General features: G+C 47.8%; 1 protein-coding gene across 1 annotated transcript in view; it reads right to left on the bottom strand.

The window, feature by feature from the left end:
• Positions 1-26915, bottom strand: part of Zhx2 (zinc fingers and homeoboxes 2) — a 149267-nt gene that overhangs the window by 20271 nt on the left and 102081 nt on the right. The window lies entirely within an intron of this gene.

Here is a 26915-nt window from a genome sequence, read left to right as displayed (position 1 = left end):
GCCCTGGCCAGCTACTTGCTGCGTAGCTCAGGCCTGCCTCAAACTCCCAGCTTCCTAAGTGCTGGCATTACAGGTGTCCTGATACCAAGCCCTGTTAACTGAATGGTTTTTATTTTACATTTGAGTCACCAGTACTGAATTTATCTTGAGTTAAGTATAACACTCTCAAGTTAAGTACAACCATTTTTCCTTGAGCCGTTCCTGGTTATCTCTTCAGCGTATGCTATGTAGGCTGTAAGAAACACCTTCACCACAGGCTACGTTTTACATTTACTGCAGCTTGCTCCTAGGTGCCCAGTCTGTACATCTGGGCTGCCTTCTGGTGCTTATTGTTAATTTATTTTTTTAAATATTTGAAGTGCATGTTAGTATCATGGTGGTTCCTCCTTGTGGCGCGCCCCCCCCCCCAACCCTCTGGAACCCTTTCTTAGTTATTTTGAATATTCTCATGAATCAGAATCAACTGCAAAATACAATCCTATTCGAATTTTGATTGGAACGGCATCAAACAAACATTAGTTTGGCCACAGGAACAATTTGCTTATTAAAGGTGCGGTCACCAGAACTCCAGGGAACTGCTGGGCTGGGCCACTCTTGGCCTCTCGATGCCTTTTACTTTTGATTACTTTTATTGTCATTTTGTATTTAGAATGGAGACGAGGGTGTTTGAGGACAAGCATATGTCACATGTAGAGAACTAAAGGGAAGACTTATTGGCTTTTGAGTCCCACCTAGGACTCAGGGGCAGAAGTGAGGAGCTTATGTAACAGGCAACTCTGTGAGATCCTAGGGTTCAGGGGCCAAACTGCACAGGACTCAGGAAAGGGCCAGTGCCCCCTGGAGAGCCCAAGAGCTTGATCTCCCTGTCACTGGGACACTGGTGTTTTCTGCATGAAGCACTCTATCCCTCAGGAGTGGCAGCAAGGAGACGCCATGGGAGAAGCAGAGCAGAGGGTGACCACGTCCCTCTATTGGCTATATTTGCATTAGACTCTGAGAAGCTGAGTTTGCTAAAAAGCACTGACTCCTTACTCAGGTAACTGAAGCCGGATGACCGCTGGACACCTCTGCCTTCATTCTGTGTCCGCCTATTTTACCTTGACTCAGAGTTTCACTTGACTCAGCCCGGGCACGCTCATCATGAAGTCCTGTGTCCCTATCTGAGCTGTCTCAGTTTCCTTTAAGGTTTAAGGCACAAAGAGTCATTGTCTTAAAGCCGCAGTCACTGTGGATTCCAGTGATGGCAAGTCCTACAAGACGGACCACCCTAAGGTGAGATCTATGATGGGGAGGCTGCATGGGTTACCCTGAAGGGATTCTGATCATAGCAGTGATTGAGAGACGAATTTGTTATTATATCACCTTTCAGACAGTGATGCACTGGACCATACTTTGACCAGGGCTTCTTAACTATGCACCTTTCCCCTCAGTTTCCTCTCTTTTAAACCCAAAGCTCATATCAATTTTTGAAGATGAACCGGTGGCCACTAGACTTTTTTAATTTTGATCTTCCCAATACACTGATTAAAATGTCTTACCTGGTAGTGGTGGCGCATGCCCTCAATCCTAGCACACAGGAAGCAGAGGCAGATGGATCTCTGAGTTGGAGGCCAGCCTGGCCTACAGAGTAAATTCCAGGCTAACCATGGCTATATGGGATAGACCGCAGACTAGCTCCTTGGGGCTGCCAGAGCTGCAGCTGAGTCTGCCTTTAGTTGTGCGCTGACACTGGCTTCTTCCACCACCACCCCCCCCACTTCCCTTTGAATTTCATCCCCTCAAACATGTGCTCCCCACATGAACATTCCAGTCTGTCAATGGCTCTACCATTGCCCACTTGGGCCTTGAATCCACACGGCCAATTCACCAGCAGTCCTGTCCACTCTACTCTTCAGAGGCACTTTTTTTTTTTTTTTTTTTGCTCTGAGAGAAGCCGCCATTATCTCTAGCCTGGATTTGTACCACAGCCACCCACAAATCCCCTGCTGCATCTCCAGAGCAACAGAAGGATGTGTTAAGCTCAGAGCTGGTTCTGGGTGCTTTTTGCAGCTTCTCTGGTTTCACACCGCAGTGAACTCCACTCTTTTGTAACAGCCTGCAAGCTTGGGCATATCGTGACCCATGACCTCTCTGCTTTGCTGACACACTCCAGCTGTTCGAGCAGGAGCATGACTTCTGCTACAGGGCCTCTTGTCAGAACAGTCCACCCCACCCCACCCCTGCCTCGCCCCACCGAGAGGGCATTCCTGGCTATCATTTCTTTGTACGTGAACTTCTCCCCTGTACTGTTTCTTCACTTTCTTTGCTTTCTTCAAAGCGCTTTCCAATAAATAATATTAAATTGATCTATTTTGTGGTTAAGAGCATAGCTACTCTCTTGTTTAATGTTTGTATATTGCTCTGGATCTGTGCTGTTCAATATGGGAACCTGGAAGGGGTGAAGACATTCTTAAGAGCTACACTGAGCCTCTCTGCGGCAGGAGAGTGGGGTAAGGAGACGGTCATCAAGACTGACGTCAGAGAAACCAGTTGTCAGCGGACTACAAACCTCTCCCTGTCAGTACGTATAAAGGAGAGAGATCATGTGCAGGAGAAGTACAGGATACACGAATGCAGGAGAGGGAGGGTGCTACGTGGGTGACCCAGAAAGACTCGATACTTGGGGTGGGAATTGAACACTACCTCGAGCTGGTACTGTCTCCAGCTCTCTGGCCCTGCTTCTAGGCTCAGGTGTGCATTCTATGTCTTAATAAACAGTCTCTGTTTCTATTATCCACGTGCATCTGCTCCTAGTCTTTGCTCTGACACATACGATCCTACTCCAATCCATGCTTCTAACACCGCTCTCTGGCTATCAGACTACTGAGAAATGTCTCTAAGGACATGTCTAAAAACCCTAAGGAATTGCAATTTTCTTTCTTTTTTTCCTTTTCTTTCTGTTTTGTGTTTTTGAGACAGGCTTTCTCTGTGTAGCCCTGATTGCCCTGGAACTCACCCTGTAGACCAGAGTACCTCAAACTCAGAGATCCTCTTGCCTTTGTCTCCTAAGTGCTAGGCTTAAAAGCTTGGAATTTTCTTATAGTAGCACATAAGGGAAGGGAATGGCTGAAGCCTTGGTGTCTGTTAGAGGCAAGGCATGTCTCCTAGAAAGAGCTATCACACACTGCTGACAGCTTGCAGGATACACACGAAGGCAGGAGCCAGATGTGCAGGCGGGCCCACAGCTTCACTAGGACTGATTGGCTGTGCATACCTCTTTCCCCTGATTTAAACCTGGACCTCTGGGCTGGAGAGATGGTTCAGGTTAAGAGCATGGGTTGTGATTCCAAAGGACCAGGGCTCAATTCCCAGCACCCACATGGCAGCTCACAACCATCTGTAACTTCAGTTCCAGGGGATCTGACACCTTCTCACAGACATACATGTAGGCAAAACATTAATGCACCTAAAAAAAATTACTTTAAAACAAACCTGGACCTCATATTAGTGCTCTGAAGGTGAACTTGGGCACAATAGACTTCTGTCCACTTTGTTTTTCTACTTGTTCTTCTCAGTGTGGTTGTATGCAATAAATCCCCTTCTGCTGCTTCTCACTGTCTGTTGAGGACACGTGGCTGATCCTAGGTGGTTAGGGCTGGCAGGGCCAGGCTTTCTTAATGAGTCTGCTAACAGCAGGGGAAGAATGGAAAAGCTTTTCATGGGGACTGGAGGGAGCTTCTCATATAAAGTGGCAAAGTATCATACAAGCTCTCAGGAGTGTTTGGCAGTGTGTGCATGGGTGCACATGTGTCTGCACACATGTAGTGGGTGGTTTGCTGGACTATGTAAGTGTTAGACTACCAGAAGGAGAAGGCTTCAACATTCCGCACGGGCACTGTTGACACAGGAGGATGTGGCTCACCCACTGGCCAAGGGGCGTGGAGCATCTGAGTTTTCATTTTCCAAAAAGAGGGAGTGAACAGAGACCTCATTTATGTAGAACAGAGACATCAGTCGGAGGTGAGTGAGGGAGAGAAAGGACTTTTTTTTTTCTACAGAAAGTAGCAGAATGATTCTAATCTGCTAAGTGAGTTTGAGGGAGAAGGCCAATTGTAATGAAATAGGCATTCCAAGTCTCTGGGTACTGAGACTGGTTGAAAACATGCACTAGCTTCCAAAAACATTCTTAGCAAGCACACATGAAAGTGGACTAAAAGAGAGGAAAAAGATAGAAGCTAGAGAGGGCTCCTGATGTGTGGGGCCTCTGGGGAATTCATCTCTTGGGTCTCACTGGAAGGGTTGGGAGAAACACTGCCTTGGGAAGCATCCTCCTGGCGTAGCAAGGTCTGGGGGTGTGTAGAGACAAGCACTTGGGGGTGTCTGTCTGAACATGTAAGCCGTGGTCCAGGTTGTCACCATGCAGCCTGGTACTCACTGGCACAGAAGCTAAAGTGTTCTGGGCAGAGCCTGAGGTGCAGTGGTCAAAGCTGGCAAGAACAGAAATAAATCGGAGGCTGGAGGGCAGACCTGACAGCTCAGAAGTTAAAAGGGTTTCCTGGTGTTTCAGAGGACCCAGGTTCACTTTCCAGCATCCTCAAGGTGGCTCACAGACACCTGTAAACTCCAGTTCTAGGGAACCCAATATCCTTTCTGTCCTGTGGGCTCCAGACATGCATGCGGTGCGTAGACACACGCACACAGGCCCACACGCATGCACAAAAAGAAAAACAAATGAATGGATAAAATATACACTGAGATACAGAGAACTATCTGGAATGGGTTATGGGTACCCCGATAGAACAGCTGTGAGCTGTGGTCTTGGTGTTTCCAAGGGCTTGAGCTGGGCACAAACATAACCCCCCAACACACTGATATGCTTCACTTCCCCCACCCCCCCAAAACACCAAACCAAACCAACCAACAAAAGACTGAACTGTCCTTGCCTCTGTGTGTGTGTGTGTGTGTGTGTGTGTGTGTGTGTGTGTGTGTGTGTGTGGAGGGGAGGAGAAACTCAGTGAATTTCATTAGAGTTATTTACAGGGTTAACTACCCTTCATAGAAGGGCACCACCACTCTGGGTTAGGGCTACCATAGTAACTCAACTCAAGACTAATCACCTTCATCCGGAGTTTCTCTAACAGTAGGCTGTTAGAACCTCAACATGTGAGTCTAGGAGTCTGAGCACAGGTTGCCCCGTTGCAGACGGGGCCCCTCCATCTGGGAGCCTTTCAGTGGCATAGAAGTGACTTGTGAATGCTGGGGGCAGACTGACCAGGCACCTGTCAGGGTCAGGCATGGCTTCAGGTACTGAGATTCTCTGAGCAGTGAGCCGAGGTCACCATGTGGAAGAAGGGAGCAGGAAGGGGTGGGTACAGGATGGGGGTACTTCTGGCTTGAAGCAGACAGGGATCTCCCTCCACGAGAAGATGACAGCGGAGCACATGGGCATTGTAAAGACAAGTGAAGAAGGAAGTTTTGAATCATGAAACCTGTTTCTATTTCATTTTATGAGGCAGGTGACCTGCTGATGCAAAGTCTCCATACCTTCTGGGTGAATCTTTATAATGACTCTGCAAAGTAGCTATGATTAATTCCAACTGCCCATGGAAGTGCTAAGACCAGGGAGTGCGCAAGTCTTGACTGAGAGCATACAGGCACTTCTTGGCAGAGCTGGGATTTGAACAGATGCTATCCGGCCCCATGGCTCTTGGCACCGTACCACACAGCCTCCCCTCGTGAGCAGGGCTTCGAAGGTGGGAGGGTGCCTTTTCCGGGTACAGGAAAGGAAAGTGACAGCCCCTCTGAACTGACGACCATAATCATTCTGAAAAAGTAGAGCTGCCTCTGGTGCTTGACAAAGCTAAGTCGTGAGAGAAGACGCAGGCTTGGGGGCTAGACAATGACACTAAGGAGCTGATGGTTGATTCTTCAGGCAATGGAGGGTGAGAGCCTCTCAGGCAAGGAGGATCCAAGAGGCAGAAGGATCCCAGAGACAACTTTGGGTGCAGGGTAGGCAGGAAGAGAGGAGTAATTGTGGAAGGTAAGGCCTCCGAGACCCAGCAAGTGATCCGTCAGTCATCCTAACAAAGCCAAAACAAACAGCCAGGATCCAGGTGACTGTGAGACGTTTTTCTCCACAGCTCCCATGCTTCTCTGAGTAGTTGCCGAGAGTTGTTCATCTAGAACTTTCTTCCATTCAGTGTTGCTTCCCGACGCAGGCACCACTAGATTCTTCCATACTCATTTCCCCCAGCAAAGGACCGTAGATACGCATTACGGGATTAGTATATGCCAAAGAGTTTCATTTCTCCAAGACTTTAAGTGGGCTCTAAGGCTCAGGGAGATCAAGGAGTGTGGTCAATGTCACAGAGCAGTAGCACCGGATACAGACTTTATCTACAAACTGTGTGGGGATCTTCCAAAGGGTGGATTATGCTCGGTAACCCTGCAGTTCTGGGTTTACTACTGGTTTCCTGGAAACTCTGCTGCTGCTGAGGCAAGTGTCACCCTGAGTAGTGAGGCTCTCTGAGACCCCCTAGGCTGGCACACTCCCACTACCTTCCCGCTCTTTCTCTTCTCTCCTCTCATGTCCTGAGTCACAGTGGTGTCATTTCCTGACTTTTCTCCATTTGTGGCCTGAAGTTCCAACGGAAGAAGAAGCAAAAGCCCCAGCGTAGACCTGGAGACTCTGCTCTATGTGGCTGACAAGAAGCCTGGAGGTCAGCTCAAGGGTCATGTCTAGATAGCGGAGGGGGTGAGATATCCCTGCTGGAGGGTCCTTTATGCTGGCTTCCAGTATGGGAGACTCAGGCAGAGGCCAGAGGGTCTGCAAAAGCCCAGTCTGGGGTATGTGTGCTCAAAGGCCAGGGAGAACTGGAGGAAATCACACCTGGGGCCTTCATGGGAGCCATCTCTCATTTTCAGGGACTTGCACTGAGGCTGTCAAAGGAAATAACAGGGCTGTCTGGGAGCTTTGACAGGGAGCCTCTCCCGAAGACATGAACGTCTAGAAGGATGCTTTTAGCTCCGCTGGGCTTTCTGATAGAGCTCTTAGCAGTTTGGACTACGGTTCATCAAGGGTAGATCATTCCTGAGGGAACAGACATTGCTCCTTTGTGTTTTTAAAGTCACAATATCATCCATCCCAAGGTTTTCTGACCAGTAGGTGTTTTGGGGGAAACCGTGCTAGCATGGGAGTGGGTGGAACTTGATGCAGACATTCGTGGTCCTGGGTTTGTCTCTAAGTTCCAGTTTCCCACCCATTCATCCTTCTCTGTCTTTACTACCATTTCTCTCATCCACATGATAGGAATTGCTGCCAATAGGCCAATAGTGACCCTGAGTTCATCCCTTAATTTTCTGACTTCTTTCCAGTCTATCTTAAGTCTACACTTGAATTTTATGGGTAGGTCAGCAAATCGTCTGTTGCACCATCACACCGTGCCTGGAGGCAGGGCTTGAAAAACTGCCAATTCTTGAGATTCAGTCCAAACTAATCCACCCGAAACATTTGGGAGCATGGCCTAGGGACTTTTGTTCCTAAGCAGTGGTCATGTTGAAGGCCAAGACGATGGGCATTTCTTGGCATCTGCTGGTTGGATAGAAGCCAACTCTGTCCTGTGAAAAAGTGATGTTCTTTGATGCAGTGGAGCCTAGAAGCAGCCCAAAGTCCCTGAGATGACACGAGGGTGGAATATGATACTCTTCAGGGGGATGATGGGCAACTGGGAGGAAGGACATGGAGACAGGGAAAGCAAGGCCTTAACGACCTCACCAAAGAGTAGACAGCAGAATGCCAGGCATGATGGCAGGCTGGCACATCAGGGCTGCAGGAAGGCCCGCTGGACAACCTGGTGCTGTGGAGATGGGCTGGCCAGCAAAGTGCTTGCTGTGGAGCATGGCCATCAGCTGGGATCCCCTGTACCCATGTGACCAAGTATGTCTGTACTCCCAGCTCCAGGGATGCAGAGACATGCAGGTCTCTGGGGCTCACTGGCCAGCCAATCTAGCTAATTGGTGAGTTCTAGATTCTCTAAAAATAAGGTGGAGTTAGATCAAGAATGCTACCCGGGAACACACACACACACACACACACACACACACACACACACACACACATGGCTGATTCATTCTTCTCAGTCCCATGTTATTATCAAGTGCAGTCTACTACACGGAGGAGGGAAACGTCAGAGGCTCGCATCAGAATGCTGGGTACTTGAGATGCTCTGTAGCTGGCTTCGATACCAACGAAGCAAACACAGTCTGTTATGTCTGTTGAAAGGAACGACAAAGTCGAGGTTAACCCGAACCCCTAGGGAGAGGTCTAGGTGGATTTTGACTCCACATTCAGAGGAAACTGTCCTGTTGTGTGTCGGCCACTGTTCCGCACTGAACACCTTTACCCTCCCATTTTCTCCGAGCACTAATCTTATTTTAAAAAGAAAGAGAGAAACAACACAAGGATGAAGTCATACTTTGAAGCAGCTAATTCCTGATCATTTTCTCCCCCAAGGCAAAGCATTCTGTGTAGGAAGCATCCTAGCGGTTGCCATTGTGTCCAAGACACCTCCACCCCCAGGGCCAGGAGAGGAGTGATGTGTTTCTAAAGCAGACTCAAAAAAAAAAAAAAAAAAAAAAACCCTCCCTGAGACTGTCAGGAGAGGGAATCAATTCTAGTTGCATGTGCCACATACATAAATAAATAAGGCACGATCAAATGTTTAAGACGGGCCTGCTCTGATTTACAGCCCATCAAATTCTGCTATCAAAACATTTAGAGAGGCCGAGACGCTCCTGGGATTTGTTATATTGACAATCCTGGTGTAACCTTTTCATTTCCCTCCTTGCGGGGGATCGGCACACACTCCATCTTGCCAGAGCCAGAGAGCAGTGTGCTCTGTCTGCTCCCCAGGCACGTGTCAGGGTGAGACAAGGCTTTTCAACAGCTGTTAGATTCTGTCTGTCAGATCCCTCCCTCCCTCCTACCCCAGACCCCTCCAGCGGATCCTCTGCATTCCCTAACCCACAGCTTTTTCCCAAACCCTTTCATCTCCTCCTTCATCTCAAAGACTCAGGATCAAGGCTGAGAGTTTACACTTATTCTTGGATTGAATGTGCTTCACAAAGCCATTCATTCAATAGCAACACTCGGGCAAAAAAACTACACGATTTGAACTACATCCACAAGCTGTGTTCTTGTCTCATACTGCTTTGCCAAGGACCCAGAGGGGTGGAGGCTGAAAACGGCCCCCAAAAGACATCTAGGTTCTAAGTTCTGGAGCTTAACTTGTATGGAAAAGAGGCCTTGACAATATGACTAAAGCTCTTGAGATGGGTGTGCTGTTCTGGACTGCCTAGGTGGGACCTAGATATGGCCACAAATGTCCTTCTGAGAAGGACAGGGGAGGTACAATAACAAGTGTGGAGTGTGGAGGAGGGGGTAAGAAAGAGGAGAGAAAGGAGAATTGACCATGGGAGCAAATTACATTTTGGGAACATAATTTCCTCCCATGGTTTGAAACTGGCCTTTCGAGCTAAGAAATGCAAGGAAGAGGCAGGAAGAACTCCCTCCTGGCCCTCAGAAGCCTCACCTTGATGTGGGTCTAGGGTATCTGACCCTCAACTTCCCACTCCCAGAAGTGTTTTTGAGCCGCCACACTTAAGAGGCTATTCTGTGTCCATAGAAATGAACACAAGAGTATGCTTGGCCAATAGCCTGTGATGTTTTTGCAGCCTTGCCCACCTGAAGAAGCTCCTTCTCCGGCATCTGAGCAGAGCAGAGCAGAGCAGAGCAGAGCAGAGCAGAGCAGAGCAGAGCAGAGCAGAGCAGAGCAGAGCAGAGCAGAGCAGAGCAGAGCAGAGCAGAGCAGAGCAGAGCAGAGCAGGAGAGGAGAGGCCAGGCTCCCACGAGCCATGATGACACAGCCATTGCTTTGCACGATTAAGCAAAGAGCTAGCATTCCCAACCCTGTTTCACCAGAACCACAGGGCCGAGGTCTGTCTAGTTGGCCTCCACACGCTGCCTCAGCAGGGACAGTGGGTGTCTCCGCTGTGTATTTGAGGGAGACAGCTTTCACAGAGATGTGCTCTGGCTTGCCCTGCTCCCTCAGTCTTTAAGCCAGCCTCATGACTCTTTTCCCATGCCTGCTGCCCTCCATGCTGTCTCTTCTCTGGACCTTCTGCCTCATCTGTCTTGGACTCTGACTTACATATACCCCATCCTCTCCCATTCATTGTTTCTCCAGAAAGATCTTTGGGAATTGGAAGGCACATCTGCGATATATGCTGGTACTCAGATCACATCTCCATATTGGTGACGTCAGAGTCTTGGGTTCAGGAGTAGACTTCTTGGGGATCTTCAGGAGATATATATATATATATCTCCTGAATATATATATATATATCCTGAAGATATTATATATATATGTATATATATAATATATCCTGAAGATATTATATATATATATATATATATATATATATATATATTCCTGATTATATATATTAGAGGAACCCTGGAGCCTCCCAGGCTTGAACAAGAGAGGAATGACTGGGTGCATAGCTGGGTGCCCCTGGCAATAGCCCCATGTTAGACAGTTGGGGAGGTGAAGGGACTTGCAGCCAGAACTGTGTCTAACCTGACCCAACAAATTTCTCTCATGTCTCAGGACTTTGGAAAGGAACAAATGAAATCCTGGGCACAAAGGTGCTGCTGCCTTCTCCTGCCCGCTCCTCCTCTCCTTTTCTTTATTCCTTCTTTAACTCCCATTTTTACGTTATGTATATATTTTTTTTATTTTCACAGGGCTACTCTGTATAGCTCTAGCTATCCTGGAACTCATTCTGTTGATCAGGCTGGCCTCAAATTCATGAAGATTCACCTGCTTTTGCCTTCCAAGTGCTGAGATTAAAAGGTGTGTGCCACCACTACAGGGTCTTACCTGGCTTTTTTTTTTTTTCTTCTTCTTCTTCTTAAATAAGGCAGGGTCTCTTACTTGATTCAGAGCTCATTTTAAATGAGGAGACTAGAGTATCTGAGGAGTCATGGCCCACAAAAAGGTACACAGGCCAAGAGGCTTTTGGCAGGTGGCCTCTGGCAGTTTATTGAAAGATTGAGTTGGGGCAACCCACCTAAAACCAAGTACAAGGTTGGTAAGCAGGGGGTGTCTATGATGGCACCTGGACCAACTAAGGGCTGGACAGGTGATGGCATTAGTGGGCTTTACTGAATGGATCAAGGCTGGAGCCTCACTAAGGCCTGGGGTGAGGGTACGTGCATGCTTTCCTATTTGAACTCTCTCACGTCCTGACTATTCCCAAACACATGAGGGGTTTCAGCAACATGCCTGGATGCAGGAGGAAACAGGAAGGAAATGTTTCCTTTCTGTGCTCACCTTCATTAGAATTCTTCCCCTGCCTGGCCAGTGTGGAAGCATTCTGGAAAGGGATGCTTTGCATTTAAACTTGGAAAAGAACCTCCGGCAGGCAGTCCACTCCTGCATAATTCTTTTTGTATCACTGAGCATCTTTGAGAGCTGCTGCTCTCCTGCAGAAAATCACCTACTCCTCTGGGTCCACAGTGTCCCTCTGTACCAGCAACAGTAATGATGCTGACAGAAAGGCGTCCCTCAGGCCTCAGCTGCACCATAGGTCACAGAGCATATTCGAACATATCCATTTGCATAAGGCCCAGGACCTTGCCTGCCAAGCACTGCAGAAAATGCTAGAACCTGTTTTCTCCACAAGGCCCCAGAGGGAGGCTTGAAGTGGATTTCTGCCATGACCCATCTCAGAGCTTCTTCACACCCGTTCTCTGCCGGTAGCTTTTGCTTTGTACGAGTGAGCAGCCAACTGAAAGGCCAGTGCCTTCCACGTGCCCAGGAGACACAGTGCTGAGCCCACATGCTGAACTGGAGGAGACACTGAAGCCAGGTCCCTGCCTGAGAGAATAAGCAAGAATGGCCAAGGGCCAAGGGCTGAGGACTGCACACACACGGGGGAGAGACAGGTCTTCTGTCATTGAATCGAAGTCACAGAGGGAAGCTAGAAAAACATCGTGACAGCTAGTTTCTTTGAGGAAAAAAGGAGCCAGAGACAAAAGTGTACCTGGATTTTCTCATCTGCTCCACAAAGGGATCGAAAACTGAATACTCACAAGATTGCTTTGGGAGTCAAATACTACGGTTGATTGAGAGAAAGCATGTGACGTAACCTGGCACATAGGAGACATGTCGTCGACTTACTAATGAGACAACAAAAGAGTGTGTGATCCTTGGGACAAGCCCTGTGTTTATCCTAAGTAAGACCATCACCCGACTTTCTGGTTCTGCGGGGACCCCAAGCTCCCTGTCACTAAGGATGACAACGCAGAGTCACTTGGAATATTTTCTCCCTCACTCTGTGCATAACCTTCTCGATGGTTCCACACGAGGTCAAGCCATCCTCACGTCTTGCTGGATTACAGGGGTAGACTAACATTGCTTCTTTTCATGGAGGATCACTCTGTTTTTTTTTTTTTTTTTTTTTTAATTATTAGTATTACTATGACAAAATATCCAAGTGCTTTCTAAAGAAAAGAGATTTGGGGTCACAGTTCTGGGGATCCACGGTCAAGGGGACCACATTTGGTGACAGTATCTTCTTCCCTCTCCCTCTCCCTCTCCTTCTCCTTCCTCACCTCTCCTGCTTTCTGTATGTTTTGAGACATGGTCTCAAATAGCAGGATCAAGCTTTGAACTCATGTCACTATGTAGCTAATATTGAACTCGTGATCTTCCTGCCTTCCCCTCCCAAGTGCTCCAATTACAGGTATGCACCACCTTGCCCAGCTGTAGTGATGACCTTCTCGCTGGCCAAGTCCTGAAATAGTGCAGAGAAAATCACATGGCAAGAGACAGGGAGTGCATGTATAGCTGTGTGGCTTCTGGTCTCTCCCCTTTTTATAACCCCCCAGGATCTAATCATGAGGGCTCTGCTCTAATGACCTTTCCAATTTAATCGCTCTCCAAAGCCCACCTCTAAAGGCCACAGTCAGATTAAGTTTCTGTTCCCCTTAATAACTCACAACAAGGATGTAATTCCAACTCGTGACCTTGTATCTAAATCACGTAACGTGCTTTTCCACTCTGGCTGTCCTGTGCGCCTCTTCCATATCCCCTGACTCTTCAGAAGTGACAAACGTGGCTCCTTATTTTCCCCTGAATCCCATTCCAGTCCTTCTCTTGGACCCTCCATCCCTCAAGACACAATTCCAAGGCTCTTACTGAATGGCACACTGTCTCGTGGTCTCTCTGCACCCTCCTCCTTACTGCCAGATACTTATGGTGACGTAAAGGCCAGCCCTCTAGTCTAGATACTGCAGACAAGGCAGAGAACAAAGCAGACCAGTTTTCTCCGACAAGTCCAGGTTCTCAGAGGCGAGGCTGTCTGACTTGTAGCCACCGTTGCTGAGGAATTCCTTAACATATATTGCAACAGCCACTTAATGTCGGCTATCTCCTGGTGGGTGAGGAGAAAGGAGGGGCCGACAGCTGGTTTTAAAGCTTGCTAGGCTCCCGGAGAAGCAGGGAAGGAACAGGAGCAATACGCAGGTGCTGACCACCTGAGTGGAGCAGTTAAAGAAGAGCCAAGAGGCAGGAGTTTTGCCAGGCTCCATTTTGAGCACAGTGGAAGCCATTGGAGACTGAGGGGCAGAAGAACGTATGTGTGTGCTGCGAACGTGAGTCTGTGTTCTTTAGACTATGAGGCCAATCTGGCTGTGACACCTGTTATCTTATTAATTGCCAGGGTTTATTGGTCTGATCCAGTTGGCTTGGTGGGAGTTCCCGTTCCCCGCACCACTCCATGTGTGTCCTTCCAGATGCTGAGTGCCAAGTCCAAGGGGCGGACTTTTCCTGATACGGGAGGAGCAATCCTCAGCCAGGGGCGGACCTTTCCTGATACCACCGGAAGGACCAATCTTCAGCCAAGGGCGTACAAATAGCTGCATTTCCTTGCCTGCACCCTCTAACAATCTCCCAATGCTGATTTCCGAACCTGCGGTGTCCCACTCCCACCTTTATGGCAGCTGCTGCCTGTCTGGAAAGGCCTCCCTTCAGAATCTTCCTACCAAAGGCCAGTTCACCCTGCACTACCTCATCACGTCCTTTCTCTCTGGTGACGATCTGCTTGGGTTCTCTCTGTCAGACTCGTTATGCCCTCCCTTACTTTGGAGGAATCCGACTCATCCTTTCAGAGACCTTATCAGAGCCACCTGTACAGCGGTTGCTTTCCCAGTGGGCACAGTCATTGCTTCTCATTTCATATCTTCCCCAGGCCCAAGAACCGCGTGCCTGCTCAGCAGGTGACCAGGCAGCACTCACTTAGCATCGAGCACACACGGTCAATCTGGCCTCCGCCTAACCTGTATCTCCTGGATGTCTCACAGTTTACAGAAGACAGGGTTGGTAAGAACTTTGTTTGGCAATTCCCAGTTTCGTAAGAGATAATAACCAAGTCCTTCATTCCACAATCATACACCAAGCTCCATCCAACTCTAACGGACTCTAAAATTACCTTGGAGAATATGCCTAGAACTCCAATGCTGAGAAACCAGACAGGCACAGAGACTATAGGGTCCCCTCTTTTTTCCTCAGGAGTGTCTGGATTGACAGCAGAATCATCACACAGCTTCCTCTAGACTGTTCTTAATAGCAGGGGGTTGCGGACTCCCTTTCAAAGGAGGAGATGAGGCCTGTTGATCCACTTGTACCACCACCAGTAGGATAAGCACAGCAGTAACTGCTGAAACCACAACCTAGAGACCTGCCACTATGTGACTACTTATGCCTGACCAAAGCATAGGGCTATCTGGTCATCTGAATGATAATGGCCCTCATAGACTCAGAGGGACTGGCATTATTGGAGCTGTAGCCTTTTTGGAATAGGTGTGGCTTTGTTGGAGGAAGTGTATCACTGAAGGGTGGGCTTTGAGGTTTCAGAAGCTCAAGCCAGGCCTAGTAGGTCACTGTCTCTTCCTGCAGATCCAGATGTAGAACTCTCGGCTTCTCTAGCGCCATGTCTGCCTGCACGCTGCCGTGCTTAGTACCATGGTGATAATGGACTGAACCTCTGAACTGTAAATCAGCCCAGGTTAAATTCTTTCCTTTATAAGAGTTGCCTTGGTCATGGTGTCTCTTCAAAGCAATAGAAACCCTGACTAAGACCGGACATGTTGGAGCTTCTACTGGACCCTCTGGATACTGGCTGTTCACAGACTAGCTAACTATTAGGTTTATCCACTCAAGATAATAGGTATTAATATTTAAGGTCTAAACTCTGCACTGTTTTAGGTGCTGGGGCATCCCTTGGGGCTTGTATTTGAGAGTATCTTTGCTCTCACCAAGGCTTGGGACATGACTTTAGAGACAGATGCCGTGGCAGGAGAACAACATTTGTTCACCACGTTTTATGGACTGAACTGTGTCTTTTCAAAGAGAAAAGCTGACAGATGGCCATAGTTAACTGAATGAGTTTCAACACAAAACTAAAAGTCACGAATCTGGAAAAGTGACTGGTATCGAGGGATAAGCTTGATATGAATGAGGGGAAGGTAAGAGAGGGTGTGAGGAACAGAGCAATCAAAATCCGCTACACACCTGTATGAAACTGTCAAAGTACAAACTTGACAATGAATATGCAGTGAAGTCCCAATCTCCAGATCCTCAGAATTTAAATTTAAATTTAAAAATAAGGTTTTCATAATTGTTAAATGTAGTTCGTTACAGTGTGCTCTAAGCTGATATGACTGGTGTCCTTTTACAAAGAGGAATCTGGATGCAGAGAAACATAAACAGACAGACACAGACAGACAGACAGACACACAGAGAGAGAGAGAGAGAGGGGGGGGGAGAGAATGCAAAGGCTGTGAGAGGAGACATGAGGAAGATGGCCATCTACAAGCCGAGGCAGACTGGGGCCACCAGAAGCTTGGATTTTGCCATGGACCTGCAGACGCTTCATGTTTGGATTTCTTGCCTTCAGAACTAGAAAGCAATACAGATCTCCTAAGCCATCCATTGTTTGCACTTTCCTTTTGGCAGCCCTAGGGTAGCCACTGGCCTTACCAGTGCTTCCTTGGGGAAGTCAAAAGTCTGACCACTCAATATTTACTATGTTTCAAGGCAGACCAAACTACTTGTGTGGAGCAAGTGTTTGCATAGCCTCAGCATGTTCTCAACCCACCTCAGTGAAGGCCTCCAGCCTCCGGGAGTGTAGACGAGCCACACACCTTGACACTTCTCACAGAACCTCAAGACATAACAGTACACTTCAATTTGCAACATCCAACTTAAAATAATAATTACTATTCTTATAATAATTATTGTTCTGTGTGTACGCATGTCTCTGTGTGGGCATGTGAACACTAGCACAGGTGTCCATGGAGTCCTGAAGGAGGGGTTGCAAACAGGTGGCCTTGAGCACCCTGACATGAGGGAGAGTGATGTGTGTTCCTAACTACTGAGCTCTACAGCCCTACAGCCCTACAGCACTGAGTTTCTGTATAGGTCACTGTGCAGCAGTAGCTCATGTGAGCAGAGGCAGAGTCAGGAGACTGCCAGGGGCACTGAAGGTGTGCTACATCTGGACCCAGAGGTTATCAAGGCCTGAGGGATGCAGCATCGGCCGTTGTTCCTTTTGGTGGGAAGAAATACCGGGCAGAATCACTTTAATGGAGGATGTGTTTATTTGTCCCTACAGTACAGTCCAACGTGGCTGGGGGGCATGGTGGCTGGGAGGCATGGTGGCTGGGGCAGCATTTGTGGCTGTGGAAGCTTGGAGTATTGGTTTCGCATAACCAGAAAGCAGAGATGGTAACCGAAAGAGAATCTTAGACCTACCTTTAGTGATCTACAGGGTTACTCTGTCTCCCATCCCAAAGATTCCAAACTTCTCCAAACAGTGCCCCCCCCCCCCAACCAGGGACTACTGTTCAAACATGTGGCCCAGTGGAGGCATTTGACACACAACCCCTAACACATGTGGAGGAAGGGCTGAACCTGAGTCCACATCCGATGGAGCTACCTGGTTGGCCTTGCCTGTGTGATGAAGACAGAGTGATCTGAACCCAGGCTCTAAGCTGTACTTTCTGAAGCAAGTCATGAGTGTTAAAGTTGGGTATACCGATGTAAGAAACAAGAGAGAAAAAAAGAGGAAGATGAAGCTTGTTATTTAAAGATACCCACAAGCGCTGGGGAAGTGGCTTTGTTGGTAGAGCGCTTGACCAGCAAACGAGCTGGTTTAATCCCCACCGCTGTATCAGCCATGAGGGGAGGCATGTGATGAAAGTCCATCACTCAGGATGGGCAGGAGGATCAGAAGTTCAAAGTCAGGCTTGGCTATACAGTGAATTTGAGGGCAGCCTGGGCTATGTGAGCCCTGCCTTGAAACAAAATAAAACAAGACAACCAACCAAGAAAAAAAGACACAGGGAATAGGAATCTATTTCTCAAAATGGCCTCTGCACGGTCCGTTTAGCAAACAGAAAACCTGGAAATCTAACAGCATCTCAGAATTGCATGGTGGCAATGGGTACCAAGATGTTCCCTGAAGTCTTTCCTGCAGGACAGGGACATACCCTAACACCCATGATTTTGGACATAAGTACATGTAGTGGGGGACAGTTTCTCATTTTTCTTCCCCTTCAGTAACACTTGAAAAGAAATCCTGTCTGTTCCATTTTTCCTCTTTTCCTTCACCCTTCATCCCACCCCGCCCCCCGTTTTTTTCACCAGCTCCTGAGTGATGTTACCACCCTTTCCATAGCAACACACTAGGATACCAGCTCTGCTTGCTGAGAGAATTTCAAGACCAGGGAGAGGGAGAAGACAATGCCGGGTGGCCACGCGGGATGGTTTCCACAACTCCAGTGCCCTCAGCGGATGCAGATGAGGCATTGAACAATTTTGGGAGAAACAGCTGTTGTTACCCCAACTCCCTGGTTCTATTATGAACTAAACATATGCCTTTTCTATCTATGGGGGAAAGGTCTAGAAGCCTAGCCTATCACGGACTTGTTCTTTTCTGAAGTTCTCCCTCCCTCCCTCCCATGCCCTGTCTTTGAGCCCTCTTGAGTGTGTAGGGAGGCAGCTCAACTTGTCTCTATGCCCCTCACCCCAGCTTCCTTGAGATGTAGTTGGCAAATAAACATCGTATGTATTTGCAGTGTACACTGTGGTATTTTAACACAGACATGATGCTATGAAGCCAATCACCATATCCAGCCCCTCCTATGGTTACTGTATTTTTTTTCTCTCTCTCTCTCTTTTGTGGTGATAGTACTTACAGTCTGTGAACCGAGATACCAGGAGATGGTGGTGGCTGGGGGTTGGGAGAACAGGAGAAAGGAGAACAAACCCTGTGTGCCTGGCTCTGTGGTTGGCTCTCTGAGGCAGTTATCTCCAGCCATTCTCATGGGAGAGGGGGGCTGAAGGGAGGAGAAGCAATCCTCCCCTATCTCTTTTAAAAGACCCCCACCCATGAGTCCAGAAGGTGCCCGTGTCAGCCAGGGCTCCAATAACACGAAGTTGGGGAAGTTGCTGTCATAGGGAGTTTGTTATTGTCCATTTGGCCTCCGTGTTGCTCATCTCACTGGCTGATGGTGGGAGAGCCAGCACGTCCCATCAAAGGTGATGAGCACCAATCAGATCAAACCTGCCCTTGTTCTTTCCAACATGACCTCCTGCCTCTCTCTCATATCTATTCTCTGAGAGAGACTGCTGCGGGGAGCTGGAGGGCATGCAGTGTGGAGAGAGGCAGGCAGTCATTAAAAAGTAATACCTTTGAAGAATATGTAATGGCAAGGGGACCTATGCACATAACGTCAAGTGAAAACTGAAGCATCAGCACACTGGGATCCCAGTTATGTGACGGAGAGCAAGGCACAGTACAGACAGAAGAGATGGTGGGTCCTGGAGGTCGAGGCCAGGGCTGACTGCATGGTGGGACATGTGTTGGGGGTGGACTGAGAGAGCCAGAGTAGTTCTACATATTGGTTTTGGTAGTGAGTTTTCAATAACATGGATTTGATAAAATTCGTAGAATTGCACCTGAAAAAGCACATTTTATTGTGTGCAACTCGCATCTTAAGGAAAAAGAGCAAAAACCACGGCTACATGCCATAGATATATAATATATGTGCATATATGTGTACATATATGTATATGCGTATATATAAACACATAATTCCAACTTTTATAAAAAAGAGTTATTGAAAGATAACTGACAAATTGGTGTTATTTGTGAACAACTGGTTCTAGAATCCACGACGAATACCAGAGAGTATCAGTGATTCTGTCCCTGACATGAAACTGTATTGTGTTTGTATAAAATCTAAACATCACCTCCTATCACTTTAAAATGATCTCTGTGCTACTTATTAAACCCTGTGCCCTATAAAGATTATGTAAAATGTGTTAAAATGTATACATGAAGAATGACAAGAAAATAGATCTGCATATATTCACTACAGTGGATATTTTCTTTTGTATATTCTTGACCGTGATTAGTTCAACCCATAGACAGAACCCAAGGCTGTGTGTGTGTGTGTGTGGGGGGGGGGGAGCTGTATGTATAAATGTAAGCCACACATCCTGAAATTCATCATGTTGAAAGGCAAACATATGTAGGACCATGCCTGCCAGTGACCCCCATACTCCTTGCAAGGTTGGGAGAGGCTGTCTTAGCAGGAACAATGAGACTCAGGAGAACCTGGTGGTGAGGGCCCTTCCTGCCAGCCCCTCTGTGAGGGACCATGGGTGCCTACAGCCCAGGAGGGTTTGACTCTTTAAGCAGACTCTGATTCTGTCAGCTGAGCATAGGAGTGATGAGGAGAGAGGAGGTGAGGAGGGAAAAGGGAGGAGGGAGGAGAGAGAAGGGAGAAGGGGAGAGGGAGAAGGGAAGAGAAAGAAAGGAGGAGGGGATAGAGAGGAGGGAGGAGAGAGAAGGGAGGAAGGAAGAGGGAGAAGAGAGGAGGGAAAGGGAAGAGGGAGGAAGGAAAAGAGAGAAGGGAGGAGGGAAGAGGGAGAAGGGAAGAGAGAGGAGGTGATGAGGTAATAGGGAGGAGGGAGGAGGGAAAAGGGAGGAGGGGGAGGGAAAAGGGAGGAGGGGGAGGGAGGAAGGAGAAGGGAGGAGAGGAGAGAGAAGGGAGGAGGGAAGAGGGAGAAAGGATGAGAGAGGAGGTAATTAGGGAAGTGGGGAAGGAAGGAAGGAGGGAAGAGGGGAAGGAGGGAAGGGAGGAGGGAGGTCCCACCTGGGGCTAGGAGTAAGAGGCAGACATGCTTCAGCGTCTTCCTTTTCTCTTTCCCTGTTTACACATTCCTTCAATGTCCAATTCAACAGCCCATTGTTTAGCTGGGCTCTATTCTTCTATCTCTCCCTGAACATGTCCCTCAAAATAAGTTCTCAAAAAAAAAAAAAAAAAAAAAGATTGGCTACCTCAAGCACAGTGCTAGATTCTCCTTCTCTCTCAGAGCCCACTGCAGTTATCAACAAATAGCCTGGGGAGGGGCAGCTAATAAAAAAGGTCCCTACATGACTGAACTGATGAGGTGGGTGGGATATACTCTCTAACCTGAGAACAATAATTCCTGGGTCTCAGTTTCCTCACTTGTCACATGAGGCCAGTAATAGTACAGACTCCACATGACGGTAAAGATTAAATAAGTTGTGAGCTTAATAAGAGACACAGAGAACAACAGTTTCTGGGTCAAGGAAGATAAGAGCTTAAATCATGGCTATCAGTTTTATTATTACAAGCTAGATGAGCTCAGGCAGAAGTAGTCAAGTCCTGAGGGCCATGAAAGGAGAAAACAAACAAAGAAACAACAACAACAACAACAAAAAAACTGAAGACACTATAGAGTTATTTCTAATGAGGGGATCTGGAAAGTCTCAGAGTGGAGGTGAAGTCTGTGTGGATTTCTTGGCTCTCTCAGGCAGAATCTGTGTTGTGATTGATTATTGATGTCTTCTCTAGGCAAGGAAAGACTGTGTCTGTGTGTGTGTGTGTGTGTGTGTGCCACCTAAGGAAAGGACAATGGTGTGTGTGTGTGTGTGTGTGTGTGTGTGCTGCCTTGGTCTATGTTTTGCTTGTTTCTGGATTCAAACATGTCAGGACACATTGAAAATTGTGGTAGGATAGGTAGGGCTGTAATTTCGTGATGTCTATGGCCCCAAGGGTTGTCTGGGGGAAGTAACACATTGTCTATTGCCTTAGACAAGGCAATAACCTGACTTGAGTACACAGGGGTTTTAGCCATCAGATGGAAATACAGGTCTGACAATGGCCTGCTGCCTGATCGTTATCAGGTCACCTTTTGGCCCAGGTCCCAAGGATCCATATCTGAGTCTGTGAGGTAGAGAGAGAGAGAGAGAGTGAAACAGAGCTGCCTCAACAGAGTTCTGGAGACTGGTGGTAGTTCACAGCATGCGGCAGGGATGGGATAAGACAGAGCTTCTCCACACTACAGCAGAGGTTTTGGACTGGGGTATGCTAAGCATTGTGGGTTGCATCAGAGTATGGCATAGATATTGTGTAGCTTCTGTATCAGGGGCATGAGTCTAAGTGCTCTTATTTTGGGTAGATTAGGAGATGATTATTTGGTGGCTCTTTAGAATGAGGGACACCTGCAGAGTTCTCCAAGGCCTAGGGACTAGATATGACCAGAGCCCAGAGGCCTTATACAGTGGGTGGTGACAAGTTCCATGTACAGTGACCCAGCTTGGAGACTAAGGCTGGACATTCCTGGAAGCATAGTTCCTAATTATACATGGTGTGTGTGTGTGTGTGTGTGTGGGGGGAGTGTTCTTAGTGTAGACTCACGGTGTTTCTGGCCAGTAGGTACAGAGGCGGAGGCTACACAGAGGGAAAGGGTGAGCCTTGTGAAACGATAGATCTTGAAAAGTAAGGCTGTCTTGTTGAGGAAGTGCACAGAGATGTAAAAGCAACTGCTGTACACAGCCTGGGGAGGGTGGGGCTAAGGGGACAGTGGTGAAGATGGTGCACGCGGGGTGGGGGGGTGGGGGGAATGTGTGTGTGTCCAAAACGTCTCAGAAAGAAGCACGAATGCCAAGACCAGGGATTCTGTTTTTGATGCTGTACTGTTCTGTTTCTAGGTGTTGGAACTGCAAGCCAGCGGAGGGACTCTGCCTGGAAAAACCGCTAAAAGATAGGACAGCCAGGTGGAAGGAATGAATTGGGATTACAGAGAGGGCAGAGCTCCTGGTGTTTCATTGAGAGCAACATGGGGAGGAAACCCCGTTTGTGCTTTTGTAGGCACGCCAGCTTGTAAAGCAAGACGATGAACAAACGCAGAAAAGAACGAAGGCGGTGTGTGTCCGTGCGCTCAGAAGGCAGGGATGCAAGGGGTGTGTTGTGTTTTCAGCCCTGGCCTTAAAAGAGCCCTTCTAGGGAAAGAAGAAAAGGAGAAAGAAAAGGCCCCAAAGCCGCTTTCCACTGAATTGAAGTGGAGGACACAAAGCAAAGGCATGATCAGAGCATTCCCAGGATGCAATGCAACTTCCTCCTGGTGCCAGGGGGAAAGACCCCTCTTAACCCTGTCCTCTGCGCGCCTTCCCAGCTTGCTCTGCTAAAAAGCACATGGCTGGAAGATGCATGGGCCGGGTCACCGTGCCCAGCGGGGACTCTGCTATGAATGAGCACCCCTCCTTGTTCTTGTCTTTGGAACCTTGCTAGGAAGGAGGAAAACCGGGCCAAAGCCAAGATGAAAGGGCCTGTAATCTCATAAAAGAGTCAGCCGATGCTCTGAAAGGCTGGGAGCCGGCACCTGCCTTTCCACTTCAAGGCAGGCAGTGTGAAACTCATTGAGGCCAGAGGCCTGTCTGCCCTTCCTCAGGTGCCTGGGCCTGGTCAGCCATGTTCAGCACTCCTATAAACCACTGGTTGTGGAGTGATAGCAAGGAGAAGACCCAACCACGAAATTCTCAGGATCTGGAACCTGCTTCAGGGAAGTGTCAGAGACTTTAGGCTCCATCACCCCCTTTCTTGGTCTGATACGGTAGTATTTATTCTTTTTTGCTGTTGTTGTTGTTTTGTTTTGGTCTTTTTTGAAACAGAGTTTCTCTGTGTAGCCCTGGCTGTTCTGGAACTCACTCTGTAGACCAGGTTGACCTCGAACTTAGAAATCCACCTGCCTCTGCCTCCCAAGTGCTGGGATTAAAGGCGTGCACCACCACCGCCCAGCTGTATTTATTCTTTATCAGCTTCTTTGGTATTAAGATGACTGTAGAGGGGAGACATAGCCTGTGCTCCACCCTAGCCTTTGCCACTGGCCTCACAAAATGAGAGTCCACCAGAATCAAGGGCACAGGTCCATTTCCAATGGAATGAATGGCAGGTGTGTTTTATTTGTTGCCCTGTACCAGGAGAGAAAAGTTGTCCCGTGGTGAACCCAAGAAATCAAAGGAGCAAAGAAATGGATGGTTTTCTGAATACAATCCCCACATGGTAAGAACAGGACTCTAACCAATTCCTTATAATCTGTTTACTGCTTCCCCAAAATAGACCAAGAAGAGACCTAGGGGGCTCTCCAGGGTCAAAGACAGCATGCTATTCCTTTGCCTTATGAAACATGGAGATGTGAGCAGATCCAAGAGACAGAGGGATGTGGGAAACAGCTTAGGTAAAGGCAGTCATTCATTCTTGTGGCATGGCCCAACCATGCCAGTAGCATTACTGGCTCTTGGTTTTCTGTCTTATCTCTGGAAACACATTTGCACAGGAAGGCACGGCATGGAAAGGAACTAGAAGCCCCAAATACTGTTCCTAGTACCTACTTAGGAACCATACAGGGCAGGTTCTGATCGACTCTGGACCTGGGGTCTAATTAGATGGTATCTTAGTTCACTTTCTGTTGTTATAACAAAACGCCCAAGGCTGGATACTTTACAACACAAAAAAGGAGGTTTATTTGCCTCACAGGTTTAGAATCAGGAGACCCAAAATCTGGTTGCCATACCGGTTGGGCTTCTGGCTGCATCACAACATGGCTGGACAGAGGAACGGAGGATATGGCTGCATGTATAAGGGGTCCAGCTGGTGGGGTGGACTTACTTTATAACAACCTGCTTCTGTGAGAACTCATGTGTCCTGCAAGGACTGCATTAATTTTTTTACGAGGGTGGAGACCTATATATAGCCTAATTACTTTATACTGAGCTTTCACCCCTTAAAGGTTCTATCTAATGCCACAAGACATCATACTGGGGACTAAGGCTTGGCTCTTGGGCCTTTGTGAGACACAGTCAAACCCTAGCTGGTAGGGTGATCCCTTAGCTTCAGCATCCACTATGTAGGACTCTGAGGTGCTTAAGGTCATTTAGAGCAGTGGTTCTCAACCTTCTTAATGCTGCAACCATTTAATATAGTTCCTCATGCTGTGATGACCCCCAACCATAAAAGTATTTTATTGCTACTTCATAACTGTAATTTTACTACTGTTATAAATCATAATGCAAATATCTGATATGCAAGGTTTCTGATATGTGATCTCTGTGGAAAGGTCATTCGACCCCAAGGAATTTGAGACCCATAGGTTGAGAACCACTGGCTTAGAGGAAGGTATACACGATCACCAGAACCTCTCAGAGACAGTGGAAAAAGCAGAGAGTTCCAGGATGCTTCTTCATAGCTGTAGAGAACCAGACTGGACAGATCCAGTCAATATTCAGATTTGGAGAAAGCAAAGAAGGAAGACATGATATTCCTGTTTGGGAGAGTCCTAAAGGGAGATGTTCTGCCCCAGAGCAGTTTGGAATGACTTAATCATAGAGACGGAAGACCTAGGATGACAAAACTACAGGAGGAAGCATCTTCTGGTGGAAGTGTCTGAATTAGCTGTGAGATCTACTGCTGAGGAAAAACCCATTGTTTCAGGAAAGGAAACAGTTGTGAGCTTTAATTAGCTGGAGTTTGGTTAAGTGTGAACCTTGGAGGTGACAAATGGGGAGAAGAAAGAATCCAGCAGCCTGGACACCCATGTTCTGCTCCCAAAATGGCAGCAGCTTGCAATGAAGCTGAAATGAGGCCAGGGCAGAGATGGGGGCTGAAGGCGTGGCTGAGAAATAAGTGACAAGCCCCCGTGCTTTGTGAGCTGAGGACAAATGCCATCTGCTCCAGCTGTCACTGACTGTCAAGTTCTCTACCAGAGTCACCATTTGTTACTGTGACCTCAGCATGTGGGACTCAAGTGCTGAGAGTGCTTTTCTGTCCCCTCTGGCTTAGTGTACCCTGCCATCCCCACTCTGCCAACCTGGCAGGGAATTCACTGCCAGGACCAGGCAGCCAGGTGAGAGCTGCAGTCCCCTCTGCTGCTGGCTGCCTGCCTGCTTCCTGCTACCTCCTTCTCTGAGCACCTCAGTGGTGCCAGGGGCTTTACTTGGAATGCACCAACACACAATCTTTTCTCCCGAATTCCAGTAGAATTCAAGTGATAAGGAGTTAGACAAGAGAAGAGGCATCAGTCTGAGTTCTGTTTTATTTTTATTTTTTCTTTATATATTCATTATTTTTAATAATTGCTGATACATCTGAAATTATGGTTTATATGCCTCTCTGAGTTCTGTTTTAAAAGGCAGGAGAAAGTGTTATTCAGCAACTAGAGGACGGAGCATCCAATAGGGTTGGCTCCCCGAGTCAGCTGATGCATTAAGACTGTAGTTAAAGGACGGATATCTCAACAGAACTGACAGATCACTGGGTTCTGGTGCATGTATCTGTCTCTCTACCGACAACTGTCGGTGTTACAACACTTTCTTTGTCCTGAGAGAACCAGGGAAGGAGGCAACTGGCTCAGAAGAGAGCAGCAAGTGACTTGAAGTACAAGCCCTGTGGTCAAGTCTAAGACTGAAGCATGTCATATGTCACCTTCCATTTCAGATGCTACCCAGACTTTTATGCACATCTCAGAACCCGGTGGGTTTGGTCCGCTGAGGTCCAAAGGCCCAGGCCTTCTCTCTCTGCATGTTTCTGCGTGGTGAACAGCAAGAGTGCTGAGTAATCCCCGGCTTACTCACTCACACCCAGGCCTCGGAGACAGCTAGGGTTGCCAGGAAGCCTCTGGGAGAGGATACAAGATCATGAACTCTTTCCCTCTAGTTTCTGCCAGGCAGGCAGGTTTCCACAGGACCATCATTTGAGCCATGGAACTGCTAAAAAAGTGCCTGGAGTAGGTTTTGGAAGAAACAGGTTCAAATCCAAGTCCCTGCTACACAAGGCCATATATTGGGGGTTGGTCTGGTGCTGCTATGTATTCAAATGCTAAGTACTGACTCCCGGCCAAGATCTGGTTGCACACCCCCCCCCCCCCCCGCAGATCCTCAAGTACATGAAGTGATGCTATGTAAACCTGGCTCTCAAATTTAAAGCTATTGGTTAAATAAAAATGGCAGTTCTGGGGAGAATAGAAGTGGGTGGAGTTTGAGTTACTCGGCGTGAATAGCAGGTGGGGACAATGTGGAGAGGAGAAGAAAGGAGGAAAGAGGAGGGAAATGGAGGGAACAGGAGATCTCCATTGGATATGGTGGAACAGGAGCACATGTCTGAGTGGAATGGACCCTGGGGACAAGTGGATGGAGCAGAACTAGCCTGGGAGAGAAACAGCAAGCATTTGGGGAGCACAGCTGGAGAAGTAGCTAATAGAAAAATACACTTGGGGCAGTTCCCCCAGTAATCTGTGCCAAAGCTACATAAATAAATCACAGTCTGAGTCTCATTCATTTGGGAGTGAATGGGGATAGAAGCAATTAAGTAACCTACAGGTGTATATGGTGTTTCTGGCTGCATTGTTCTTAATAGTCAAAAGGAGTCTGCCAGTGTATGGTCTACATACACACAGTGCCCATCCTCTTCTGCAAAAGGAACAAAGCACCGATCCATGTAA

Source organism: Arvicanthis niloticus, chromosome 13 (genome assembly GCF_011762505.2).
Source record: "Arvicanthis niloticus isolate mArvNil1 chromosome 13, mArvNil1.pat.X, whole genome shotgun sequence".
Lineage (NCBI taxonomy): Eukaryota > Metazoa > Chordata > Mammalia > Rodentia > Muridae > Arvicanthis > Arvicanthis niloticus.
This window is presented reverse-complemented; position numbering and strand designations above follow the sequence as displayed.